This window comes from Eleutherodactylus coqui, chromosome 7, assembly GCF_035609145.1.
Source record: "Eleutherodactylus coqui strain aEleCoq1 chromosome 7, aEleCoq1.hap1, whole genome shotgun sequence".
NCBI lineage: Eukaryota > Metazoa > Chordata > Amphibia > Anura > Eleutherodactylidae > Eleutherodactylus > Eleutherodactylus coqui.
In genome coordinates, this window is record NC_089843.1 from 36,633,025 (window position 1) to 36,659,788 (window position 26,764).

Here is a 26,764-nt window from a genome sequence, read left to right on the forward strand (position 1 = left end):
TGGCGAATTAACCCTTAACCTGCTTAACAAAATAACAGATCTTCAGCCTGTGTTGAGGCCACCATGTCTCGACGTTGTCGCGACTGACAGGCCGCAACACATGCTATTTGACGCTCACATCTAGGATCAACCACAGGTGCTTGCTGCTGTGTGATCTTCTCTTGGATGTCTGTCCGTTATTCAACCAGTTTTGGTAAAATGCTGATACTGTGGTTCGGGAACAGCCAACAAGTGTTACTGAAAAATACTGACACAACACGTCTGGGCATCTGCCCACTGTCAAAATCACTCAAGTCAGTATATTTACCCATTGCTGCCAAAAAGTTGCTTTCTGCGGTGCAAAGGAGAAATCAGCACATTATATGTGAGCAGATTATGACCCGGTTATCACACGGTACTGCGTTACTGATCAGAAGATGTCACACGCCAGCTGTTCCTAATGTAATGATTGTTAAGTATATATAGTACCATGAAGGGCATTATACAGAAGTACTGAGCAGTGTAGATGTAATTGCAGCACTAAGGTGAGATAAAACACTTACTTGAGCATTCAACAGCCACGCCTGTGGGAGTCTCTCTGCTTCTGTTGCCCTCCAACAACCCCCTCCTGATTCTCTCTCTAATCTCCATAGACTTCGCTGGGCAGCGTGAGACTGCAGTAAGCAAAGGCCATTCACTTGCTGTAATTCAATTTGATGTATCTGCTAGCGGTACTAGAGACAGAGCTCACAAGACAACAGGCAGTAGACAGAAAATTAGGGGGAAAGGAGACCCCTAGTGGCCAGCACAAAAATATCATTTTAGGTAAATAAGGATATTTGCGCTTTTTGCTAGGTATCCTATTGGCTACCACAAGTTTGTTAAAAAGTAGTGACCATTTAATAGTGTCCATAATGAGTTTGAGTCAATTAGAAATGAATCATGACTGGTTTAGGCATACAAATTCACTGATGGCAAGTGGAGATCTAAAATTAAACATAAAGTGACTTTGATTTCTTGCAATTCAGACAGGAAAGCTACAATCACCACCAGCGGTTACCCTATACAGTCCGGTCATTGTGTGACAACAATTGTATGCAAGATTATGGACGTAGAGATGATTTTTCCATCCTGCAGCCGCACACATTGTGGTAAATGGCTATAAATTCTCCTATTGTCAAGTCTTTGTGACGGCACTTTAGAATTTATGGGTTGTGTTTGTAAAAAGAGTGGATTTAATGGACCACATTCTATTGCCGTGATAAATCGCCACTCTCAAAGTCACGCAAGCGCAGCTCACCATCTCCGGTCTTAGCAGGATAATGATCCCAGTCAATGTGTCCTCATAATCCTTGTGTATGTACAATACTTTGCTGATGTAATCATATATAAGGACAGCAGTGTTAGGCAGAGTTCACATCAGCGCTTCATTTTCCATCTTTCTGTTCCATCCGAATAGGAAAAAGATGGAGAAAAACAAATCCATTGAATCCCCATCAATATCAATGGGATTTGTTTTCTTTCAGTTTGCTTCCGTTCCATCTGGTTTCCATTTTTATGATAGAAAGAGAAAACTGAAGTGCAGAATTTTGCCCCTAGGGGAAAAAAATATATAGTCTACTCATTTTTCAATGATACTATTTAATGTACCATGTAATATACTAAAAAACTTTAAAAAAAAAGTCTAAGTGGAGTGAAATGGGAAAAAAACAACTAAAGCATACACATAAATAAGTAATAACAAATTCTTACATTGTTTTTAGTCCCCCTAGGGGACAAGAACTTGCAATGGTTTGATCGCTACTGTACTATATTATAATGCCAAAGCATTACACTATACCATGACCTGCTGGGCTTAGGGGCTTGCAGAAGGCTCCCAGCAACCATGTAAACCACACGGCACCCCGCTATCTCATCGCGGGGGCTGTATGGAACCCCTGAAATGCTGCTGTCAGGAGCTGTTTCAGGTGGGTGTTGGCTGTAAGAAACGGCATTGTATGGAGGGGAATTGACCCCTGATTCCCCTCCATACAAACCCCAACCCTTCAGGTCATTAAGGTACGTCCTGTAGAGGTAAGGTGTTAAAGAGACTGAGACCTGATTCTATGAGGGCGAATAAGTCCGGGCAAAGTTGCTGAGTAGTAAAGCTAGCATTGCCAAAGTATTGAAACTGTTGCAAGTTCTGAAACTATGTGCCAAGTTAAAGAGACTGTACCACTGATTCAGCTGCCACGTAAAAACTGCTATTGTTAACCACTATGTGGGTTCTATCTTGTAATCCACCTGCACTGTGGAACCCTCCAAACAAGCCTGCAGTGCCCCATTCAGTCCACAGAAGGCTAAGAGTTTATGATGATGGGGCCCCAAACTCCCGGGGCTCCATAACATCTGCACTGTGTGCTTCCATTGCATTGTCTATGTCTTGCCGCCAGGTCTGCATTATAACTCTGTATGTTTTTCACAAATTTCTCTATTTCTTTTATTACCTTTTGGTGTTTAAACATTTAGCCCTTCTTGTCACAAATGACAAACTTCAATTACACATTGGAACATTACACTGGTAAATGAAAGCGAATCGTGAGATGGGTGTCTTCTGAATCTTTGAAAAGAGCAGAAGACTGTGCTGTTCTACACAGGATCATTAAGCTTATTACATAATTCACAAAGACTCCAGGGGTCTCCTTAATGTGCGGCTAGGTGCGTGGCATTTACGGTGCTTAATGACGGCTTCTATTTTTTACTTGATGATATAAAGGTTTGGAATATTCTGCACAATGCTGGAAAATATCTCCGGATAATCGACAAAGCGTGGCAGGTAATTATACAAGACTGGCCGGAGCTTTCATGGTTGGTGAACACTTCGCCATGCAAGTGACTGCCATATTTTCCATAGACGCTATATAAATTCTTTATGACATATACATCATGAGGACAATGGGAACCTGGCAGTGATTGACAGCTGCATTTCTGCTGTAACAACCAGGATTAGAGAAACTGCTCATCCGGGCCCCTGGATGCAGCAGACAACAGATTAGTAAATATACTCTGGCATCAGTCATAGTACTAACGTCTCCTGTAATACAGATAATTGTCATGAATCACAGGTCCAGGAAATGTGATCACCACACTAAGGAGATGTGTTTTTAGGGCATGCTTACAAATGTTGACATTGGTAAATGACCTGATTCTCCAAGGTAGCGCATTCTAGAGAACTGGTGCAGTTTGAGAAAAGTCTTAGACGTTCAAATTAAGGAAGATGTTGATCTGAGAACATTAGGAGAATGAAGAGCATGGGTAGGGTGGTAGATAGAGATGAGAGAGGTGATATAGGGATATAGGTGATATTGCAGCACTGTGGAGAGCCTTATGGATGAGACTGATGAGTATAAATTGCATTCTATAGTTGATAGACAGCCAGTATAGTGACTGGCACAGGGTGGAGACATACATGTAGTGACTGGCACAGGATGGAGACATAAGTGTAGTAACTTGCACAGGGTGGAGTCATCAGTGTAGTGATTGGTACAGGGTAAAGACATTGGTGCAGTGACTGGCACAGGATGGAGGCAACAGTGTAGTGACTGGCACATGGGTGAGACATCAGTGTAATGACTAGAACTGGGTGGAAACATCAGTGTAGTGACCAGCACAGGGTGGAGGCATCCGCGTAGTGACTAGCGCAGGAGTGAGACATCGGTGTAGTGACTAGAACAGTGTGGATACATCAGTGTAGTGACTGGCACAGGGTAGAGGCATCGGTGTAGTGACTGAAAAGGTGGAGATATCAGTGTAGTGGCCAGAACAGGGTGGAGACATAAGGGTAGTGACTGGCACAGAGTGGAGGCATCAGTGTAGTGACTGGCACAGGATAAAGGCATCGGTGTAGTGAGTGGCACAGGGTGCAGGCATCAGGGTAGTGAATGGTACAGGGTGGAAACATCAGTGTAATGACTGGCACAGGATAAAGGCATCGGTGTAGTGACTGGCACAGGGTGCAGGCATCAGGGTAGTGAATGGTACAGGGTGGAAACATCAGTGTAGTGACTGGCACAGGGTGGAAACATCAGCGTAGTGACTGGTACAGGGTGGAGGCATCAGTGTAGTGACTGGTACAGGGTAGAGACATTGGTGCAGTAGTTCAATAGAGGAATCAACTTGGCTGCTGCATTCAGGATGGATTAGAGAGAATTTAGTGATGGGAAGTAGAGAGTTGCAGTAATCAAGACAAGAGGGGACAGTTTTTCCTGTTTTGTAGTAAGAAAAGAATGGATTCTGGAGAAGTTTTTGAGGTGCAGGTGACAGAAACGATCAAGAGATTGAATATAGGGAGAAAAGAAAAGAGTCAAATATCATCCCAATACAGCAGGCGTGCTGCCGAGGAGTTATGATAGTACCTCAGACTGAGATGGAAATATCAGGATAAGGTCTGTTAGTAGATGGCAGAAACACAAGAAGTTCAATTTTTGAAGGATTCAGTGTCAGGTGAGAGAGAACATGATGATAGAGACAGCAGACAGACAATGTGTCTGTTGGTGGGGTGATGTCATGGGAGGAAGTATAGAGTTGGGTGTCATCTGCTTAGAGATGATACTGAAAGCCAAGTCTGCTGATGGTTTAACCATTATGGGCCGAAACCTGCGGAACCCCAACAACAAGAGGATATCTGGAATAAGAATTATCTCTTCTATCCTATGAGCAAATTTGTTTCCCTTAAATGGGGAAAATAGGCTTCTACCCATTGTTTTTTTTGCCTTCCTCTGGATCAACATTGGGTGGTAATAGGCTGAACTGGATGGACATGTGTCTTTGTTCGGCTTTACACATTATGTTACTAATTTACTGTGTTACTATCAGTCTTACCTTACCATGTAATCAAAAATAAATTAGTAAAGAGATCAGTAGTCTGTTGCCAGGCTTAAAACTTTATCTTTCCTGGTTACATTTTTGGGAAGAAGATACATTTTTCCCACTACTCCATCCACTTGGCTAAGGCAACCCTCCAGCAAAATTTGTCCCAGCACAAGGAGGAGCAATATTACCTGCTGCCCTAATTTTACTCCAGTCTGCTACAAATGGTCCTCCGGCTGCTCTTTGGTCTTCCAGGATGACCACAGCACTACACAACGTACATATGTAGTGCATCAGTAGTCTAAGAAACCAAACACTTCACTCTGATTGGCCAGGACTGTTCATGTAATCTTAAAGCAGAGTGAAGTGTCTTAGACTACAGATACAAAGTGTGCATGAGTAGTGAGAGGAGCACTGCAGCCATCTTAGAAGACCAAAGAATGGCCTGAGAATCAGTGGATCTGCCAGAGAATGGTGCAAATGGAGGGTGGCAGGTAATATTATTCTCCCCCTCCAGTCCCAGGACAAAGCTGGGCTCCAGGACCAGGGGGTGAATTTAAAGGGGCATTAACTTTTCAGACAACGTATGCTCATCTTCTAACCGGTGTTAGTCTCATTATTTCTGTAATGTACTTGCATTAAAGGTTTGGTGCTTTACCTCTGTAAATTACATCTAAAGTGCCTGCCACTAGGGGTTTCCCTTTCAGTTTCTCTGCAATCCACTCTCTGTCATTAGGTACATAACTCTTGTGGTAAGAAGCACACAAGGACATTCTCATAGCAACAGAGTGAGTAGCTATCCTCACAGGTGGTTCCCATGCACTCAGTCAGAGGCTGCAGGCCGACATATTTGCAGACACTGTCCACAGTCTTTGTTTCTCTTGCTTTTATAGTGTGTTTGTGAATGTCTGCGTATGTACATACATTATAGTGAGTTTACTAAACATTTGGCCAGAATGTTTATAGATGCCTGAATTGTCCTGGGAAAGCAGAGAGGCAGGCATTCAGATACTGCTGATTAGTCCAGAGACAGTACAATGCAGCATGGAAAGTCAGGACAGTGAACTACTGGCAGAATGCTAGGCTTGCTACACGCGCCTTTTCCCGATAAACAGAAAAATGGAAAATAGCATCTGAATGTCAGAACTTACAGAGATGCAACAGGTGGCAAACAGCAGCAAATGAGCAGATAAGGAGAATCCAGTGTATTTTACAAAACTTGGTGAAAACTAAGGTATACTTTAAGCAGGTATACCGGCAAGATTTATCAAGTCTAGCCACAGATTGAATTCAAAGAGGCATATGGTTGTCTTAGAGAGAAGTCCTTCACTTAAGACCACTCTTATACTGGCAAGAACAGAGAACATGCTTTCTTTTGAGGTGTGGGGGGTGCAGCTGGTACATTCTGCTGGCAGTGCACAAAAAAATCCCATGTGAGATTCGTCTAAGGTAAATTCATACTATGTGAACATAGCCTTACATGGATGGCAAGCATGTAGTTCCCCCTTATGGCTCGCCTCAGCTTCCTATAGCGAAAACAGCTCATCGCAGGGGATTTCTGAAGCCAGATCCAAATATATTCCTGCTGCCTTCCAATAGGTGGCGCTGTAGAGGTATTGCTTCCTTCTTTCCATTTGCATATTTCCCAGAGGAGCATGGCTGCCTTATAAGCTACACATTATAAAAAGTGTTCTTGGTTAGTAATGCAATGCTAGAAATATCTTAGATATTGCATAAAAATGATACCATTGCATTTCCCCGCTTCTCCTTTACAATTGGATTGAGCCGCAATAAACATTGAACTATTTTACATTTTGATTGCTACATTCATTGAGAACTCGCTGGGTAAAACTCTCCTTGGATGTGCGCACCTGCTCACACAGGACAGTCCTTGTCACTGGATACACAAGACACGGAAAATTACTTTGGCGTCCAGATGCTGCAAGATCACGAGAATAACCTCAATGACGGCAGCGGCGATGATGAGAGGTTAATTTATTGTAAACACTGAGAAGCTGCTGGACTAACAAGATCGACCGCGGCGGAAGACGGTTCCATTTCGACAGAACGAGGAGCAATGAACAGCGAATGGCCACTTTATTAGAGATATCAGCCCGTTCACGATTAGGGTTTCCCAGTATGGGAATCACCATATTACATGAGCCATAACTGTTTTATTTCCTTGTCGATGTAGCTGTAAAAGGAATTGTTTTTGCAAGAGTAATTTTCCAGTTTTTTTGTTTTTTTTTTAAAGGGGGTGACACTTTTTTTTTTGCAGAACTTCATTTAGATTTCGACAGAAGCTCTTTTTTTAAGGCCGCCCGTTGAGAACCCAAGGTCGAATGCAAATGTTATACAACTAGCTGTCAATGGGAAGATCGAACAATGCCTCTGCATTCCTGCTGCCTTCCAATAGGTGGCGCTGCAGAGGTATTGAAGAAGTCAGCAACGTTGCTTATTTTAGTACTGTTGGCTGCCACTTATTTAAAGGGATGAGGCAACCCCTTTAAATGTCTCGCTGGTCACGATGGCCCCAGACATAATCAGTTGCTTGCAGGCTTGTGAATAGTCGGACATGCAGTAGTTGGCTGATCCCTGTGTGGGCTTCAAAGTACAAGGCCGGGGTCACATGAACCAGTCAGATTCCACAAGCCGGTGGCCCGCAGCGGATTCCGTCTGTGATCCGGGCCGGTCATCCTGATTTTTGTGTATTGCGGATGACCGTGGTGGCTCGCTGGCGGTCATGCGCAGTACAGTTTTTTTACCGCGAAATTGTGATTTTGCCGCATCGCGATTTTAACATTACAAGTCCCACAGACCCCTGGAGAAAAAAAACGCTGCGAATTTTCAATGACTTCATCAGAGGCTGTCTGCACGGAGTCCATGACAAAATAGAGCATGCTGCGATTTTTCCTTCACTCGTGGAATACGCAATTCGCATCCGTAAGTGGGAGGGAAAAATTGAAACTTCATGTCTTTCAATGCCTGTATTTTGCCGCGGATGCTCCACGTGGATGGCGATCGCAGATTCCGCAATTAGAATCTGTCCATGTGAGATCACCCTTACGCTCGTTTCACACAGGCGTAAGCGTATTTGCGTGCACATTTGCACTATGGCATTGCATTTTTGCATGCATGTGTGTGTATTTTTACTGTATTTTTGAGCGCGCATGCCCTGCATATTTGCGCACGCATAATACGCAGCGCAAATGCGTTTGTGTGAATAAGCCCTAGGAGGCCCAGGCAGGAAGGGTTAAACCTTCTTCACTATTGTTTTCAATTGTTTAGGATGCTCTAATTTCTTCCAATCTCCGTTCTCTCCAGCAATTACTTGGAGGAAGATGATAAATGAGCGGTGCGAGGGGGTCAGCTGCTCACTAACTGTTCATTTGTTATCTTAATCTTCCTTACAATAAAACTAGAGAGGAAACACAAATTCAGCGAGAATATCCTGTACCGTTCCGGCGTCCCCACAGCCTCATCCCGGTGTATGCGAGTCATGCACTGTCTGCTCCGATGTGTGAGCAGCGATGCCGGCGCCGCGGTGGGGAACGGATTAAATGCAGTCACTTGTAGAACACGATTATATTACAAGGTGTCATTTATAGCTTGATGTCGATGATGTAAAGTAGTCAAAACTCTTCCCTCGCTTTTACTTTCATCTGTCAGAATTTCTGCTGAATAAGAAAGAAACCCACAAATTTAACAAAAAAATCAAGAACTAACTAGCGAAGGCCAAAAAAAAAATGGGCGCATAATGGGGGACGTTAATTCATCGCCAATCTAATCCAAAGTTTGCTTCCGCATGTATACAGAATAATTCTTCAACAGGAATGTGAGTGGAGCTGGGAGAGGTCTCTTCCAGCTTGGGTTCCGAAAGTAGGGAGGGTCTACAGCCAGTTCCGATTCAGGGTTGAGTTGAGCAAGCTCTACTGAAAGCTAGCTGTGGACTCTGCCGCTCCACTGAAGGCCGGTACTGCCCTAAAATACGGCCTGCTCAGATTTCTATTCCACATTGGACTCTCAGTAAGGAAGCTACACTCTTGGCCTCCGGGACTCGCTGCTGGAGGGGACTGTTACCTACTCTTCCGCTTGAGAAGTTGACCACACTGCCGATTGTGACTGAAACAGTTTGGTGTGAGAGATTCTGGGTTTTCGTATTTTGAGACTGCGAAGAGACCACAAACACTCCTTATTCTCCGTCCTGTGTTGCTGTTTTGAACTTGTTTGTCCCATCACCACCTCCCTGAATGTGTCTTATGTAAGAGACTACTCTTGCTTCGCAGAACCCATCACTCTAATACTTGGCGCCTCAGTATTTGGCCTCTCAGATGCACCCCTACCCTGTAGGGTGTTGTCCCTACTTCCACCCTCTATGGCTCGGCCCAGGAAGTTCTACAAACGCAGCCTAAGACTTCTCCTGTGCTGCTTCTTTTCTGTTCCTGTGATGCCTCCTTCTGTAAGGGGCATTTAATGAAACGTGTGAAATGTCCCCCATCATACTGTAATAGTGCACAACAGTGTGCCCATATGATGTGTATGTGGGAGGGCTAGTGAGTTAAAGAATTTCTATTCTGGCGGATGAATTGTAGTGGAGCAGTTGGGATTGATAAAAGAATGAGAAAGAAGGAACCAATAAGCCGGGAAGAGAAAAAAAGACCAGTGTTACTGATGAAGGGCCTACCCCAGTGTAAGAACCATCTGCTGCTAGCAATGGGAAAGGGCACTGTAACTAAATGAACTACTGCTTAATAAAAGTTAGCTCACAACTACACTGTGGAGTCAGAAACGTTCTTTTCATGTCCAAAATCATCACATGGCAGCCTTGTGATCAGCTGTTCCATGCCCGGTATACTTCTGTGCAGTAAGGTATAGGCGGATAGAGTTATATGAGTCAAAGTGTTCACCACTCTCAAGTGCAGAGCCTGCTGCCAACATCTGGCAGCTGAGGAAGGTCCCGAGGCTAGGCAGAATCAGCACAGAGATCTGAATGAGTCCTATGCACCATCAGCCTTTCACCAATATCTTCACCGGCACTGGGCTAGCTGTAAGGTCCCTTCATCATAGAGCAGGTACCGATCCCCTATAGGCCTTGAGTTAATAGAAAGCAAAGTCCATTGTTGTGTTGGCAGCCTCCCCAGCACTTAGGACAGGTCCACATACACCCTGGTCCAATGTCGGTGCAGTGCCACATCACCAATTTGCAATATCTATATACAAAGGCGAAAGCCCTCACTGACTGACTGACTCACTCACTCACTCACTCACTCACTCAGCAATAATTCCCTAATTTCCAGTTGTAATACAAACATGACATTCTTTAGGTCCTAAATAGAAAAAGTAAAGTAGCCATAACTTGATTATTCAATGCTAAGTGCAAAATTAAGTGTCCCTCTACGTAATGTACCTAATCTGATTCTCTAACTTCCTGATGTCGTACAAACAGGAAATTTTGCACGACCATTCTTCAGGTCCTAAATAGTAAAAGTAAAGGGGTCACAATCTGATTCTTCAATTCTAAGTGTGAAAGTAAATGACCCCCTACGTAATGTAACTAATACCACACATCTGTTCCGCACAAACTTGAAAACTGGCACGACCATTCTTTAGGTCATAAATAGGGAAAGTAAAGGGTTTGCAATGTCAATATTCTATGCATGAAAAGCTGTGCAAAAATCTGCGATACATAAGATAGTTCTTTTCGGAAACCATAACGCCTATGGAAATTATTTGTATACTGAGGAGATTCTATCTCACCTCTATGTGTATTTACTGAGGAAAATATAAGTGACTTTGGTGTGTATATACTGAGGAGAATATAACTGAACTCTATGTTTATATACTGAGAATATATGTGACCTCTGGGGGTATACATTGACGAGAATCTACCTTACATCTATGTGTATACTGAGGAGAATATAACTGACCTCTATGTGTATACACTTAGGAGAATTCACCTTACATCTATGTGTATACTGAGGAGAATCTAACTGACCTCTATGTGTATACTGAGGAGAATCTAACTGACCTCTATGTGTATATACTGAGAAGAAAATAACTGACCTCTATGTGTATATACTAAGGAGAATCTACCTCACCTTTATGTGTATATATTGAGGAGAATGTAACTAGCCTCTATGTGTATATACTGAGGAGAATATAACTGACCTCCGTGTGTATATACTGAGGAGAATCTACCTCACCTTTATGTGCATATACTGAGGAGAATATAACTGACCTCTATGTGTATATACTGAGGATAAGATAAATTACCTTTATGTGTATATACTGAGGAGAATCTACCTCACCTCTATGTATATATACTGAGGAGAATCTACCTCACCTCTATGCTTATATATTGAGGAGAATCTACTTCACCTCTATGTGGATATACTGAGGAAAATATATATGACCTCTATTTGGATATACTGAGGAGAATCTACCTCACCTCTATGTGTATATACTGAGGAGAATCTGATGCTCCTCTATGTGTATATACTGGGAAGAATCTGATGCTCCTCTATGTGTATATACTGAGGATAATATATTTTACCTTTATGTGTATATACTGAGGAGCATCTAACTGACCTCTGTGTGTGTATATACTGAGGAGAATCTATCTGACCTCTATGTGTATATACTGAGGAGAATCTACCTCACCTCTCTGTGTATATACTGAGGAGAATCTAACTGACCTCTATGTGTATATACTGAGGAGAATCTGATGCTCCTCTATGTGTATATGCTGAGAAGAATCTGATGCTCCTCTATGTGTATATACTGAGGATAATATATTTTACCTTTATGTGTATAAACTCAGGAGAATCTAACTGACCTCTGTGTGTGTATATACTGAGGAGAATCTATCTGACCTCTATGTGTATATACTGAGGAGAATCTACCTCACCTCTCTGTGTATATACTGAGGAGAATCTACCTCACCTCTCTGTGTATATACTGAGGAGAATCTAACTGACCTCTGTGTGTGTATATATTGAGGAGAATCTAACTGACCTCTATGTGTATATACTGAGGAGAATCTACCTCACCTCTATGTGTATATACTGAGGAGAATCTACCTCACCTCTGTGTGTATATACTGAGGAGAATCTACCTCACCTCTATGTGTATATACTGAGGAGAATCTACCTGACCTCTGTGTATATACTGAGGAGAATCTAACTGACCTCTATGTGTATATACTGAGGAGAATCTACCTCACCTCTATGTGTATATACTGAGGAGAATCTACCTGACCTCTGTGTATATACTGAGGAGAATCTACCTCACCTCTAGATGTATATACTGAGGAGAATAAAGGTGACCTTTATGAATCTGAGAGATGAAATACTATTGATAGAATTGCAACTCACCTATAGTAGTAGGTTAAAACATCATTCCTTCATTTTTTTTTTCACTTTGTCTTTTCGGGATATTTTTACCCCTTGTACAACCCCAAAGAGAGTGTTAGGCTGTTATCAGTAATGCTAATGATGCATTTATTTTCATTAGATAGGTATATGTTTTACAGGTTCCTAAGGCACTTTAGAGATGTAGCAAATGTTAATTTGGTATTTTAAACTTCAGTGCTGTAAATGGAGTTATCACAATGTGTAGGTCATAGTAGGTATTGCTACATCTGCATTTATCCATAACTAGCTCAATTTAGTGAGCACTTAATGGAAAGTTACTACGTTTGTCACATGTAGCTGTCAATGTTAATCAGGGAGATGTGCATGCGATAAGTCATTTGACTCTATGACTACATGACGTGCAGTATATCAACTGAAACCTTCATGACAAGGAACATAAATCAGCATATGGTACTAAATGTGATGACATTCATCTCACTGGGGGCCATGTTGTACTTCGGTGTGCCATGGATTTTATACAAGATTCATATGGACATTATAAGACACCAAAAAATGGGATAACATGCTGTACGAGACGTAATGTTTCTCGCATTATGGAATCATTTCACCTATCATAGAACATAAAGTCTCATGGAGGAACCGTACAGTGGCCTCATTGAGTGCCTATAGGTCTGTAAGTACTCTGTGTGACACTTCAGTCCCTATAGACATGACTTTGCCATTGACATGACCCCCCCCCCCCCCCCATACTAGAAGAATAGTGTAGGAGAATTGATGATGGTTCAAAATAACTAGGCAGATTACAATGAATGGCTGATATAAAGATTTGTCCATCTTGGCATCAGGTAGCCTTAGAGGTGATTTTATTAACATGTCTTATATACAAGGTCAAAAAGGTCTGCAACAAGATGCTTACAATGCAAAAATTGTACAAAAAAACAAGTAAACAACCGTAACATGTAGAGCCAAGATGTCTCTATAATCAATACAGCTATGCAAATGAGTGATAAAATGATGCTTCCACAATGCCACTTATTGAAAGGGAGTCAATGTTTGATTTTCTTTGCAGGCCTTGCAACATAGCTTAAGGAGGTAAGCCAAACTAGATTATGCATCTACATACATTCACAGACCTGACCATCATACAACAGTAGAGTTCTACATGGTTGGGTTGCAGATGAAGTAAACGTAATGTTTCTCCTTGTGGAGAGCACCACAAGGGTTTAGAGTCTTATATGCCATGTAATGGTCCCTGGGAAAAAAATATGCAAATGAGCAATGAAAGAATGTCTGCATTGTTCCAGGTAGCTGACCTATGAGTTAATGTCCATAGTCAGAGGCGTAACTTGAAGCTCCTGGGCCCCAATGCAAAACCTGTAACAGGGCCCCAAACTATAGTGCTTTATTCATAGTACTGGGCTCCCTATATAGAGAAGAGAGGTCTTATGGCCCCCTAAGGCTCCTGGGCCCGGGTGCAGCCACATCCCCTGCACCCTCTATAGTTACACCCCTGTCCATAGTCAATATAGGAAAGGATGTTTTATAGTAAAAGTGGCCAAACTTTGGAATATCTTGGTAGAGAAAATAATTGGCAAATCAATCACAAAATTAATTAAAGGATTAAACATTAAAAAATGAAAGTGGTAGTACTAGAATGGCGATTATCCCCTACACACAAGATAAGCAATAACCTGTGAATGGTGGGAGTCTCACCACTGAGAACACTGCCGATCCTGAAGACAGGGGTCCCACGTCCTCATCATTGTGGACTTCCTGCACCCTCCACAGTGAGGGATCAAATGGGAAGATGGTTGCATAAGCATGCTGTTGCTCTATTTATTTTCATTGGGTCTACTGGAGAGAGCCGAGTGGCAAGAGCTTGAGTGCTTCTGGAAACAGCATTGAAATGAATGAAGCGCTGACCGCACAAACTTGGCCAGCCCTCCATTCAATGTGATGTCACAAGGTGGGAGAAGCATTCCCATAGTGATGAAAGAGGAGACACTGGATCCCTGTTCTTTCTCAGGATCGATGGGGACCTCAGCATTAAGACCCCCCATACTCAGCAAGCTATTCTCTATCTATAAGACTTTTAGTTATGCTACAGCTCCTTTAACTTACATGTTGTTCACTTTTAATCCACAGCGTGATCTCTATGATGAAGGGTCTAATCATTAATAAGTGAGTACAGAAAATTATTTCTGGATTCTTTTTGGATTCTTCTAAATGGACTATGGTCAGTAGGATGGAGTATTGAGTTCTGTACATTTGCGTCTATGAGTTTTCACTTTTTTTTCCTATCCTTGAAAACCATGTAAACTATCCGTCCACTAAATAGTTGTCACGGTTCATTTCTTTCACATGACAACTCCAAAATTGAGATAATGTTCTTGATGCTTGCCGGCATAAAGGAATTTCTCAGCCTGCTCTTTTTCAAGTATAATCTTACTGAGCACTTGCTATGAGATAATATGACTATAAATGTGACTCAGTGGGAGCTGTATAATTGGTCCTTAAATGAATAATCCAAATACTGCCCTTCAGATTAAACTCTCATTATCGACACTCTGAAAAACTAGTAGGAGACATCTTCATTATGCAACTACTACAGTGAATATCATTATTATAGATGATACCGTCAATGTCAATAATCAGGTGACAATCATCTGTCACAAATATCAGACAATATGTGATTGTTCTCAGAGCGAGAAACCAAGTAATCTTGTAGATATGATACCTTTGAATGGCTAACAAAAATACATGATGTTACAGCAAACTTTCGGGGATATCTCGCCCCCTTCGTCAGGCTATTGAATAAAACTAGTTTGGATGGCACACAATTATAACATACACATGAAGAGGGGAAGAGGACACATTCCTCTTGATCTAAATAAATGTTCACACACAGAAATTTGGGACTGTTTTGCACTCACATCTTAAAACAACAAACAAACAGAGCTAAGACATACATCGTAAATCAGTCCACTGAGCACAGGACAGTTTTATGATGTGTTTTATCTCTCCTTCAACCTGCTCATGGAAGAAGACGCAGCACCACCTAGTAGATGGCAACATTATTACAAGTCAAGGTCTGAATTTATATGAAGTTTTAAAGCAAAAGCAAAAAAACAAACAAAAAAAATTTAATGATTCGGAGGAAGACATCCCCTTTGACCTCCTTCAGACCTTTCATATTTTCCACTTATGCAAGAATCCCGGGCTGAGGTTCAATCCATTTTTGAGGGTGTCAAACATGACCATAAATTTGTACTCCCAAATTCTTCTGTGATGCTGCGACTTGAAATTGCCCTTCAGTATAATAACTCTCATCTGCTCTATACTGTGTCCCTGACCACAAAAATGTTTTGCCACAGGTAGTTCAGTATTTCCCTTTGTAATTGAGTGGCGATGAGATCTCATCCTCGCTCTCAGTTTTTGTCCTGTTTCCCCGATATAAAGCCCCCCAACAGGACATTTACCACACAGGATCAGGTACACAACATCAGACTTGGAACATGTGAATGTCCCCGGGATCTTATAGTCCTGCTGTATGTTAGAGATCCGTATCCTGTCCGTGGTCCATACATGTGAGCAGGTCTTGCAGCTCCTTACCTTACAGGGATAAGTTCCCTTTTGTGTGTCAGAGGGCAATGCACTCCTGATTGTACAGTTTCTCAAATTTGGAGGTTGCCTGTAACACAGAAGGGGAGGGTCCGGGTATATGGTTTTCAGATGGTCATTCTTGTGTAGGGTATAATGGAAGTTTCTTTGCAGTCTTCCTTAGTACCTCAAGCGGTGAATTGTAAGTCACTACTAGAGTTATACGTCCATTTTTTTTCTCCTTGTATTTGAGTAGTTGATTTATGAGTATCCTATTGGCTCTTGTGATTTGGTCATCAATTGAGGTGGGATGTTAGCCCTGGTTTAAAAATGTCTTTTTGAGATTGTGTAAATATTCCTCTCTATCTGTTGGGTTGGAGCAGATCTGGTTGTATCTGATGGCCTGGCTGTAGACTATGGACTTTTTGATGTGTTTAGGATGGCAACTGTCCCATCTGAGGTATGTGGGCCGATCAACCGGTTTCTGGTATAGGGATGTCTGTATTGAGTGGTTTGAAATTTTTATGGTAGTGTCCAAAAAGTTGATTTCTGTATACGAGCAGCTTAATGTCAGGTTTATGGTGGGGTGAAATGCATTGAATCTCTCATGGAATTTTATTAGTTCTTGTTCGGTGTTTGTTCAGATGATTATGATGTCATCAATGTAGCGGAAGTAGGCCAATGATTTGCTGGAGCAGAAAGCCAAAAAGTTACTCTCCAGTTTTGCCATGAAAAGGTTGGCATATTGCGGAACTGGAGAGTGACATTTTGGCCCCCCCTGGTTTGAAAAGAGCTGTGCACCAATCAAAGGCGTCCATGCACCCGATCAATTAGTTGTTGAAATGATCAGTTAGAGGCGAGGAAACAGGAGCAGGTAGTTAAAGTAAAGATGATAGTTGGGGGCAGGGTGGATTGAGCTGCTGACTGTGGTACCTATCTTACCAGCACCTTTATATTTGGCGTAGTCGGCAGGATCAATCAAATAAGTCACCAAACCAACTGCCAAAAGCTAATCAAGCATTGGACTAGCAAGATTCCAGGGTTCAACTAGTCCAACTCAGTACCAATGGAATTTCGACTGGACCAGGCTCTAACACAGTCATCAACCAGAAAGATTCAGAAGAACACAATACTATTTGAAGCCAATCGTTTTCTGCTTGGGACAAATCTTATGGGCTAAAATATAAAGATTAATCCACCTTTTATGTTATGTCTGTGTAGATCACAACTTTCTGGATTTCTGACTAATGGACCAAACCAGAAATGCACTAAAGGACACCTTGGTGGAATTTGCTCCATAGATTATCCATAAATATTGATATATATTGTTCATGTGAACATAGAATCCTAGAATAGTAGAGTTGGAAGGGACCTCCAGGGTCATCTGGTCCAACCCCCTGCTCAGTGCAGGATTCACTAAATCATCCCAGACAGATATTTGTCCAGCCTTTGTTTGAAATCTAAAAGAAAAGTTTTTGCAAAAAGGAAAATCTAGTTAAAAATGATCTTCTGATGGGTCGAATGAACTAGCGTGAGCCTTGGATATCTTCCTCGAAGAGAACTAATTAGGAAATTTCTAGTAGCTGTTCATGAAGTAGGTAACGTCTTTAGATACAAAGGACTTAAAACGTAGTACTATTAGTTTTATATCACTGCCTCATTATTCTATTAGAAAAATCTTGAAAAAGTAATGTATGAGCCGTTATTCAAGAAGAACTTCTTGGCAGTGAGTCGGGCTGAACAATTACTGTAGTGAATAAGAGGCTAATGCATATTGGCAGACTGTTTACAGTTCCTATTTATTTTGCTAACTATTTAGATTGTAAGTATTTTACTTTATAGATCCACATTAATTTAACTATTTTGGTGTAAGAGTTTGTATATAATGGACAGATGCAAGAAATTAGCATTAAAAATGTAGAAATAACTGCCCGTTAATGTAGCCATATGAGCTGTCAGCCAACGGCCTATAACCTTCGAATCATATTAGTATGTACATTAAAATTCCTTTAATCTGGCACCACTGAGACTTGATAGGTGTTGGATTATTAAATGTTCTAGATTATTATGCAGTTACAGAAAAAAAGAAACTTAGTTATCAGGCAGGAGAACCTTCGGGAAGGAAATTTCATCAAAAGCCGTAAATATTGTATAACTTCCTCGAATTCTGGGAATCAATGGCAGTCGGAGATTCCAGTGTTCACTGGGATTGCCTGTCATCATTAACACTTGACGGCATGACGGTTTTTTTGATGTACATTCAATGTATATCAGAAGTTCATTTTTAACTGGATTTCCCCATTTAGGCCTCAGTCAGATGGGCGTTTTTAAGTGCAAATTATTTGTGCGTAGAATCCAAACACACAAAAAATTGCGTGACCGAAGCGGGCGTCATGCTAAAAAAACGCATATAGCTGCGTTTATGCGCACATAAAGTGCGGTGCCCGCTATTCCCTGCTGTGGCTGTGACAGCTGCGGCAGGGCATTCCTTGGATGTGAAACCCCTGGATGCTGTCACATCCAGGGGTTTCACCTTTGGTCAATGGGGCCGGTGGCGCAGCGGCGGCCCCATTGACATACAGAGAAGATCACGATCCGCTGTCACAGCATTGTCACAGTGTCCAGTGACAAGGGGACTCCCTCCAGAGATGAAGAAATCCTCTGCCACAGCTTTGACAGCTGTGGTAGAGGACCGCAATCCTATCCAATTGAATTCAATGGAGCCAGCGCTACAGCCGGCTCCATTGAAAGCAATGGGCTGCCGGCAAGGCCTGCAGTGATTTTCGGGGAAGGGCTTTGAATTTAAGCCCTTCCCTGAAAATCATCCCTAAAATGTGTAAAAAATAAAAAATATATATATATACTCACCTCTCTGCAGCTGCCGGGGCTCAGTCCCATCCAGCCGGGTCTTCTTCCTGCACTGCTCTGAGCACTGTGACCAATCAGAGGCAGCTCTCAGCTGTGATTCAATAGAACACAGAATTTGCAGACAATACAAAGGCGCAAGACAACCATGTAAGACATTCTGAAGTGGCCTATAAATGAAGTCCACTACACTATTATCTAGGCCATACTAGGAGTTGTAGTTTCACATGGCTTTTCAAACGTTTGCTACAAAACCTTGCATTTTCTAGTTACACCCTGGCAGTCATTATCTAGGTGAGTAGTATTTACACTAGCATACTCTATGATCCCCTTTTTTCTCTCAGGTAAACTGAGACCCTATGATGGTTATTCAGCAAATCAACTCACCCTAAAAGAGTTGAGAAATATCCAGAATCTCCATAGAGTTCAGTGGAGGGCTGTATGGGTGTGCTGTGACTTCTCCTACACGTTGCTGTGAGAGGGCATCAGATAGGGCCAAATTCCCAGAGAAGACATAGGGGCTCCATCAAAGATTTTACAAAGGATCCTCCAAGAACCTTAATCTGGCTCTGACTGAGTTTGCCTCCACTCACATTATAGTAACAGAACACAATAATGGGATGTTTTCTTCCACTGCTTGAGCAACTTGTAGGCATATCATTATCGACCTTCTGTAACTCTTCTGTGTATTGTTACCTGGTTCTAATATAAAGTAATCTGGATACTCTGGCGCTGTCTCATAAGAGGGTCACTTCTATGAAATGAAGAATTACATTTCCGATAGTCTTAGGCTCTTGACCTTGACATTTTGTTTTGCAGTTTATTCACTTATCCGTCAATCTTGTAGCTCCAGCAACAAGTCAGGATGTGCTTATAACAGAGATCACTGCGGAAAATGGACTCTCTAGTAGCCGAGAAAACCTCACAGTCTTTGTCATAGTGGCTGAATACTGACATCTCATGGCATTCTGCTAAAATTTTATCCACTTGTCCTGACCATTCATGTGTTAGATTTGGTTTTCCTGCCTGAGGTACAATATGATCTGTATTCTCATCACTTTTTAGAATTGTATGTGGATATTCTGCACAGACATGACAATAATAATGATGGCAAGAAGTTAGCTAACTGCGTGATAGGAAATGAGTAAAAAAAAAAATCTGATGTAGCACCACTTTTTGATAATGGGTCTTGTTAGGCGTTGCTGCTTAACTCCATTCAAGTGAATCCTGCAATACCAGATAAAGTCAAATGACAAGGGTGGCACTATTTTTGGAAAATAATTTTGTTTTTACTCTTATACAGACAATTTCCAGTACAGCATGCTGGAGTGATTTAGGTGGGTGCTGCTGCATCTATAGTATGAGATAGATAGATAAATAGGTAGTGATTAGAGATGAGCGAGCGTACTCGGAAAAGCACTACTCGCTCGAGTAATTGGCTTTATCCGAGTATCGCTGTGCTCGGGGCTAAAGATTCGGGTGCCGCTGCGGCTGACAGGTGAGTCGCAGCGGGGAGCAGGGGAGAGCGGGCGGGAGAGAAGGAGAGAAAGATCTTACCTCCGTTCCTCCCCGCTCTCCCCTGCAGCTCCCCGCTCCGTGCCGGCACCCGAATCTTTAGCCCCGAGCACAGCGATACTCGGATAAAGCCAATTACTCGAGCGAGTAGTGCTTATCCGAGTACGCGCGCTCATCTCTAGTAGTGATATGAAGTATGGCACTAGAGTAAAGTACTTCAATTCAAGTCAAGAACATTCGTCCTAACTACTTCTCATTTAACATAGTAACATAGTAGCATAGTATGTAAGGCTGAATGAAGACAATGTCCATCTAGTCCAGCCTGTCTATCCTCCTGTGTTGATCCAGAGGAAGGCAAAAAAACCCAAGGGCAGAAACCAATTTAGCCCTTTTGGGGGAAAAATTCCTTCCCGACTCCCCAATGGCAATCAGACTGTTCCCTGGATCAACCCCTAATAGTTCCTACCTGCCTGTATACCCGGATTGACAATTAACCTAAGACTTGTATCCTATAATGTCCTTCCTCTCCAGAAAGACATCAAGTCCCCTTTTAAACTCCTCTATGGATTTTGCCATCACTACGTCCTCAGGCAGAGAGTTCCACAGTCTCACTGCTCTTACAGTAAAGAATCCCCTTCTATGTTGGTGATGAAACCTACTTTCCTCTAATCGTAGCGGATGTCCTCTTGTTACCGTCGCGGTCCTGGGTGTAAACAGATCTTGGGAGAGATCCTTGTATTGTCCCCTCATGTATTTATACAGAGTTATTTGGTCGCCCCTTAACCGTCTTTTTTCCAGGGTGAATAATCCCAATTTGATAGCCTCTCTGGGTATTCCAGTCCCGTCATTCCATGTATTAGTTTAGTTGCCCTTCTTTGAACCCCCTCAAGCACTGTGACATCTTTCCTGAGCACCGGTGACCAGAATTGTACGCAGTATTCCATATGAGGCCTGACAAGTGCCTTATATAATGGAAGGATAATGTTCTCATTTAGTAAAGGTAATGCTGCAGGTTTCAGTTTAATAAGAGATGTGGCCAGAATAGGGTTCTAATTAGTTAATTTAGCATAGTTATCTTATTTCAGTACAAGAGGTTGAGGACCAGGGAGAACATTAAGTAGGCAGCATCAGGTCCTTCAGCTGCCATTGGTTCACATGACCCAGCAGAAGAAAGAAGCTCTCAGATTGGTCAAGGGGCGAGGCTAATTGCGGCCCAGTTGAAATAAAACTCCTAAATGGAAGGCTCTGGGGAAATTCACTTAGCCCTGAGCTGTGTCGCAGCTAAAAATTATAAAAGTGTAGTAAGTAGGCAGAGTATGGAGAGAGTGGAAGTTAGGAGGAGGGGGAAGGAGGAGGTCCACAGTTAGAGCCCGGCAGGAGAAGATATCCTTCTTGCTGGCACCCTTCCTGCACAGATACTGGAGAAGACAACTGACCTATTGAGGAATCCCTTATTCAGCCATCCAGCAACCCACTAAGTTGAGAGAAGTCTGCACTTGCCTTTAGAGCTGGAAGTCCTGCCTAGCTGAGCCTTCCACCAGTGCTTCCTCCAAGGAGCCTGGAAAGATACAGAACAACACACCGCCGAGTCCAGAGAACCTTCTTACGGTCCTGCTGAGTGAGTACTGGAGATTTGGCTTGTGTATCAGGCTAGTGAAACTAATGTTAGTTGGGTCAAAGGGGTTTAGGCCTAGTCAGTCTCTCTTAAGTTTTCCCTTATCTCAAGTTTTTCCTTCCCAGGGCTTATTTGTCAAGAAATCAAATGTCAAAGTGTGTATATGCATGTACCCCTGTTTATGATACCTTTAGACTGCCATGTTCAAAAGTAAATAGTGTGCCTGTAGTTTACTTACATGCATGTATCAGTCTTATTTCTTAACAAAGTTCATTTCAGTCAGGCACTGGCATCACAAATATTTAATTCTATTAAATGACTAACTCTGGATGTATTCCTCCACCTGTATGCAAAATTGTATAGAGAAAGCTGCACTCATTGCCACTGTGACATGGCTCCCTAGCCACCCCTTTAGAAACCTCTCTGACAGTGTAGGCCTCTTACTGCTTGATGCAGATAGATAAATAGGTATGAGATAGATAGATCGATCGATAGATAGATAGATAGATAGATGAATATGAGATAGATAGATAGATAATGATACAGATAGATAGATGATAAATAAATAGATGTGAGATAGATAGATAGATGATAGATAGATAGATATGTAATAGATAGATAGATGATAGATAGATGATAAATAGATAGATATGAGATAGATAGATAGATAGATATGAGATAGATAGATAGATAGATAGATAGATAGGTAGATAGATAGATAGATAGATATGAGATAGATAGATGGATAGATAGATATGAGATAGATAGATAGATAGATAGATAGATAGATAGATAGATAGATAGATAGATAGATAGATATGAGATAGATAGATGGATAGATAGATATGAGATAGATAGATAGATAGATAGATAGATATGAGATAGATAGATATTAGATAGATAGATAGATAGATAGATGGATAGATAGATAGTGGATAAATAGATAGATAGATAGATAGATGATAAATAGATAGATATGAGATAGATAGATATGAGATAGATAGATAGATATGAGATAGATAGATATGAGATAGATAGATAGATAGATAGATATGAGATAGATAGATATTAGATAGATAGATAGATAGATATGAGCTAGATAGATAGATAGATATGAGATAGACAGATAGATAGATAGATGATAGATAGATGATAAGTAGATAGATATGAGATAGATAGATATGAGATAGATAGATAGATAGATAGATAGATAGATAGATATGAGATAGATAGGAGATAGATAGATGGATAGATAGATAGATATGAGATAGATAGATAGATAGATAGATATGAGATAGATAGATGGATAGATAGATAGTGGATAAATAGATAGATAGATGATAAATAGATAGATATGAGATAGATAGATATGAGATAGATAGATATGAGATAGATAGATATTAGATAGATAGATAGATAGATATGAGCTAGATAGATAGATATTAGATAGATAGATATGAGATAGATAGATAGATAGATAGATAGATAGATAGATAGATAGATAGATAGATAGATAGATAGGAGATAGATAGATAGATAGATAGATAGATATGAGATAGATAGACAGATAGATATGAGATAGATAGATAGACAGATAGATATGAGATAGATAGATAGATAGATAGGAGATAGATAGATGGATGGATAGATAAATAGATAGATATGAGATAGATAGATAGATAGATAGATAGATAGATAGATAGATAGATAGATAGATAGATAGATAGATAGATAGGAGATAGATAGATAGAAAGATAGATAGATAGATAGATATGAGATAGATAGATAAATAGAAATGAGATAGATAGATAGATAGATAGATAGATAGATAGATAGATAGATAGATAGATATGAGATAGATAGATAGATAGATAGATAGATATGAGATAGATAGATAGATAGATAGATAGACTCTTCACATTTAATAAGAACTAGATATATCATATAGAAATATTTCTTTTTTCCCCTTGTATGGTCAGCAAGCATCCATCCGAAATCTTCTTGGATCCCTCATCATCACATACAGCAGGGACATTCATCACTTTGACGGATCTACACCTGATGGATAGTACCAGGCCAGGGCAGGTTTAACATTCCACGCATAAAGCTCTCACTCCGAAAAATCAAAGAATTTTTGCCCTGCTCGATGCCAAACTACAATAGGTGTTGATGACAAAGAAGGCAGAACATGGCCTGTGCTATGATTTATACAGGGATGGAAGGGAGAAGGGCCGCAGACATTCATTTGTACATGTCAGTATGACCCGACTATCCACTGGTGCACATCAGTAACATGATGATATGAGAGATGTTTATTGAACAGGGACTGTGCTGCTTCTGTAATTGATGTATTCAATAAAAGGCCACTTCTTCATGCATTTCAGATGCACCTGTACAATTCTGAGAATCCTTTTATATAGATCAATGCTTAATATTGCTGATATACTCTATTATGCAAAGATGGATATTGACCAGAAATTATGAATATTTCATAAAAGCCCATAGGATGCATCTTCCTAGAAGAGAACTACCAGAATACATGTATATAAAACTCTATTAGTGGGAAACATGAGCATTTTATTGCTTCACCTTTACAGGGAAGGCACATGGGGCAATGCCAGGGTGTATGAAATACCTCTGGGACCTCAGGTGCCTCCACAGTCCAGTTCCCTTCCACTTTTCACTGGCACTCCGAGAAGCAAGAAATACATTTTCCAAAAAGATTTGTCCTCAGAGTTTCACAGCCAATGATGTACCACCCATGAGTGGTATAGTATCACTAAGGCCTAGAATCAGAGCTTTCAAATGTGACTAGGATCAAAGCTCTAGGTGCAATATTCAGGGAGCAGCACTCATTTGAAGTTAGAGAGCAGGATCAAAAGTTTCACTTCCTGGTTCTGTGTCTGTGTAGGGGAGGGAGGGGGAGCTGTAAGTGAGAGCAAAAGACAGATGACATTGGGACTCACCATTGCATAAAGGTTTTTGGTCCCCTGTTAAATTCCAAGTGACTCTAAGGAGCAATACAGGAAGTTTAGTTCATATTATCACCCTGACCCCTTACCAAACAGTATAGAGGATGTTTTATAATTATTATGTTTTACCAAAGGGGTAAGAGAATGGGCAAGTGCATATCTAATCACACCCAGCTTCTAATCAAACCACTTCTGTACTCCATAACTCAAACACACTGTAGAGTGTGGTACGATGGGCCCACCTAAAGAAATTGCTCCAAAGGCCCATTCTTCAGATAAACAGATGGAGCAGCGGTCATGTAACTCACATTATTGTGCTACTGAGATAATGAGGCATGGCTTAGCATGGCTAGTGTATTTGCATAGCACTGCCACCATTCAAATTCAAGGCATCAACTGTGTTATGCAAATAGTGTAGTGGAGCCTGGAGGGCCGCACCAGAGATGTAGTGCATCATCCTTCAAGGATAGTGCTGCTACATCTGTACTGTACAAAGCAAGTTTATGTCCTCTTTTTTAAAGAGGAACTTTAACTAGATAGAATCAATGGGACAGGCTACCCCCTGACTCTACCTCCCTTTTTATTTTCTACTGACTCTAACCCCTTTTTGTTTTCTGCGGACTCGACCCCCCTTTTTGTTTTCTCTTCTGCTATGCGGAAGGTTTCTGTCCTCCCTGAGCTCGCCTTAGGACCCCTGCATTACGGTTTGACAGGTATACCACCCCAGTCAAACTCTCCATCTGCCACTGTCCTCAGAGCAGTTTGTGCTTGGCCGCAGAGGGCTGGGGGTGCTTGGAACCAGAAGCAAGTCTCAAGGCTCGCTACTCCATCTCATCAGGCAAGCTTAGACAGACTTTTCTTATGTCCAGCTCCCAGCACTCTCAATGGGACAGATTTACTATTCAAAATACGACAATTTCAGGCGCAAATTGCGCCAGAAAACTGTCCTGCGTGATTTGCACCACACTTGTTATGTATTTTTACACATTTTTGGACACTTTTCCCGAATCATCTGAAAAAAAAGTTTGACATTAACTATATCAAAAATTGCACCACATTGTGCCAAAATTTTGGCTCAATTTTTGGTGTAAACTAAACCAATTAATAGTGGGGTGGTATAAACTTAGACTACACGGTCTTAATAATTGACAGATTTGCCTTCCAGCTTGATGAATCTGCCACAGATTAAGACTGCCTGTCCTACTTTTCACTGTCTTTCTACGGGAGCTTTTTTTTGCAGCATTAGTCAAGTGAAGAGAAGTTTATTATAAGGCCTCTCTGAAAGTCTTTATGGGTAATAAACCACAAGCAATTGTGAGTGCACCCCCACAACATCTGTGCACTGTGTACATACCTAGTCCTGGCTGATGACCTATTTTGCCTAGTTGCAAGACCTCACTGTTGTAAGACACCTGGTGCCACTTGTCCGTCAGTTCAAGAAAAGTTCACCTGTGTTCAAATGAAGACTTTCTCCTAAGAATACCCTGAGAGGGTCAGCCCTCTGGCGATCTGCCCCCTGCGTCCATCCCTTCCCATTTGACCACCTGGTTAAAAGCCCTTCAATAGAGGAGATAGACCCTAGTTGGCACCATCACCTTTGTTTTTGGTGTCAAGCACCTACAAAGAAATCCCCTCCTCAGTGGAATTGCATGGCCCATGGGTTACCAAAACGTCATGGAAGAGATAACAAACATCTAGCCCTTCAGTCCTGAGTGGTAAACATAGCAACATTCTAGGGGCCCAGTTTGATTTTACCCATTGCACAGCACAGCAAAGAAAAATGGTCATGTTTTTCTTGACCTCTGACCCAAGCTTAGATTTAGACTATTACTCATTTTGAAGCTTCCTGAGATCTACGAGCAAATTCTTGCCTTGTCTTCCTCTCTACAACATCGCAATACCTCCCATCTGGGATTTTGCTGTTAGCAGAAGAATGCCAGCTACTCCTCACATCACAGAGCAGTGCGGTGTTATAAAAGCACAGAAAAATCCATAAA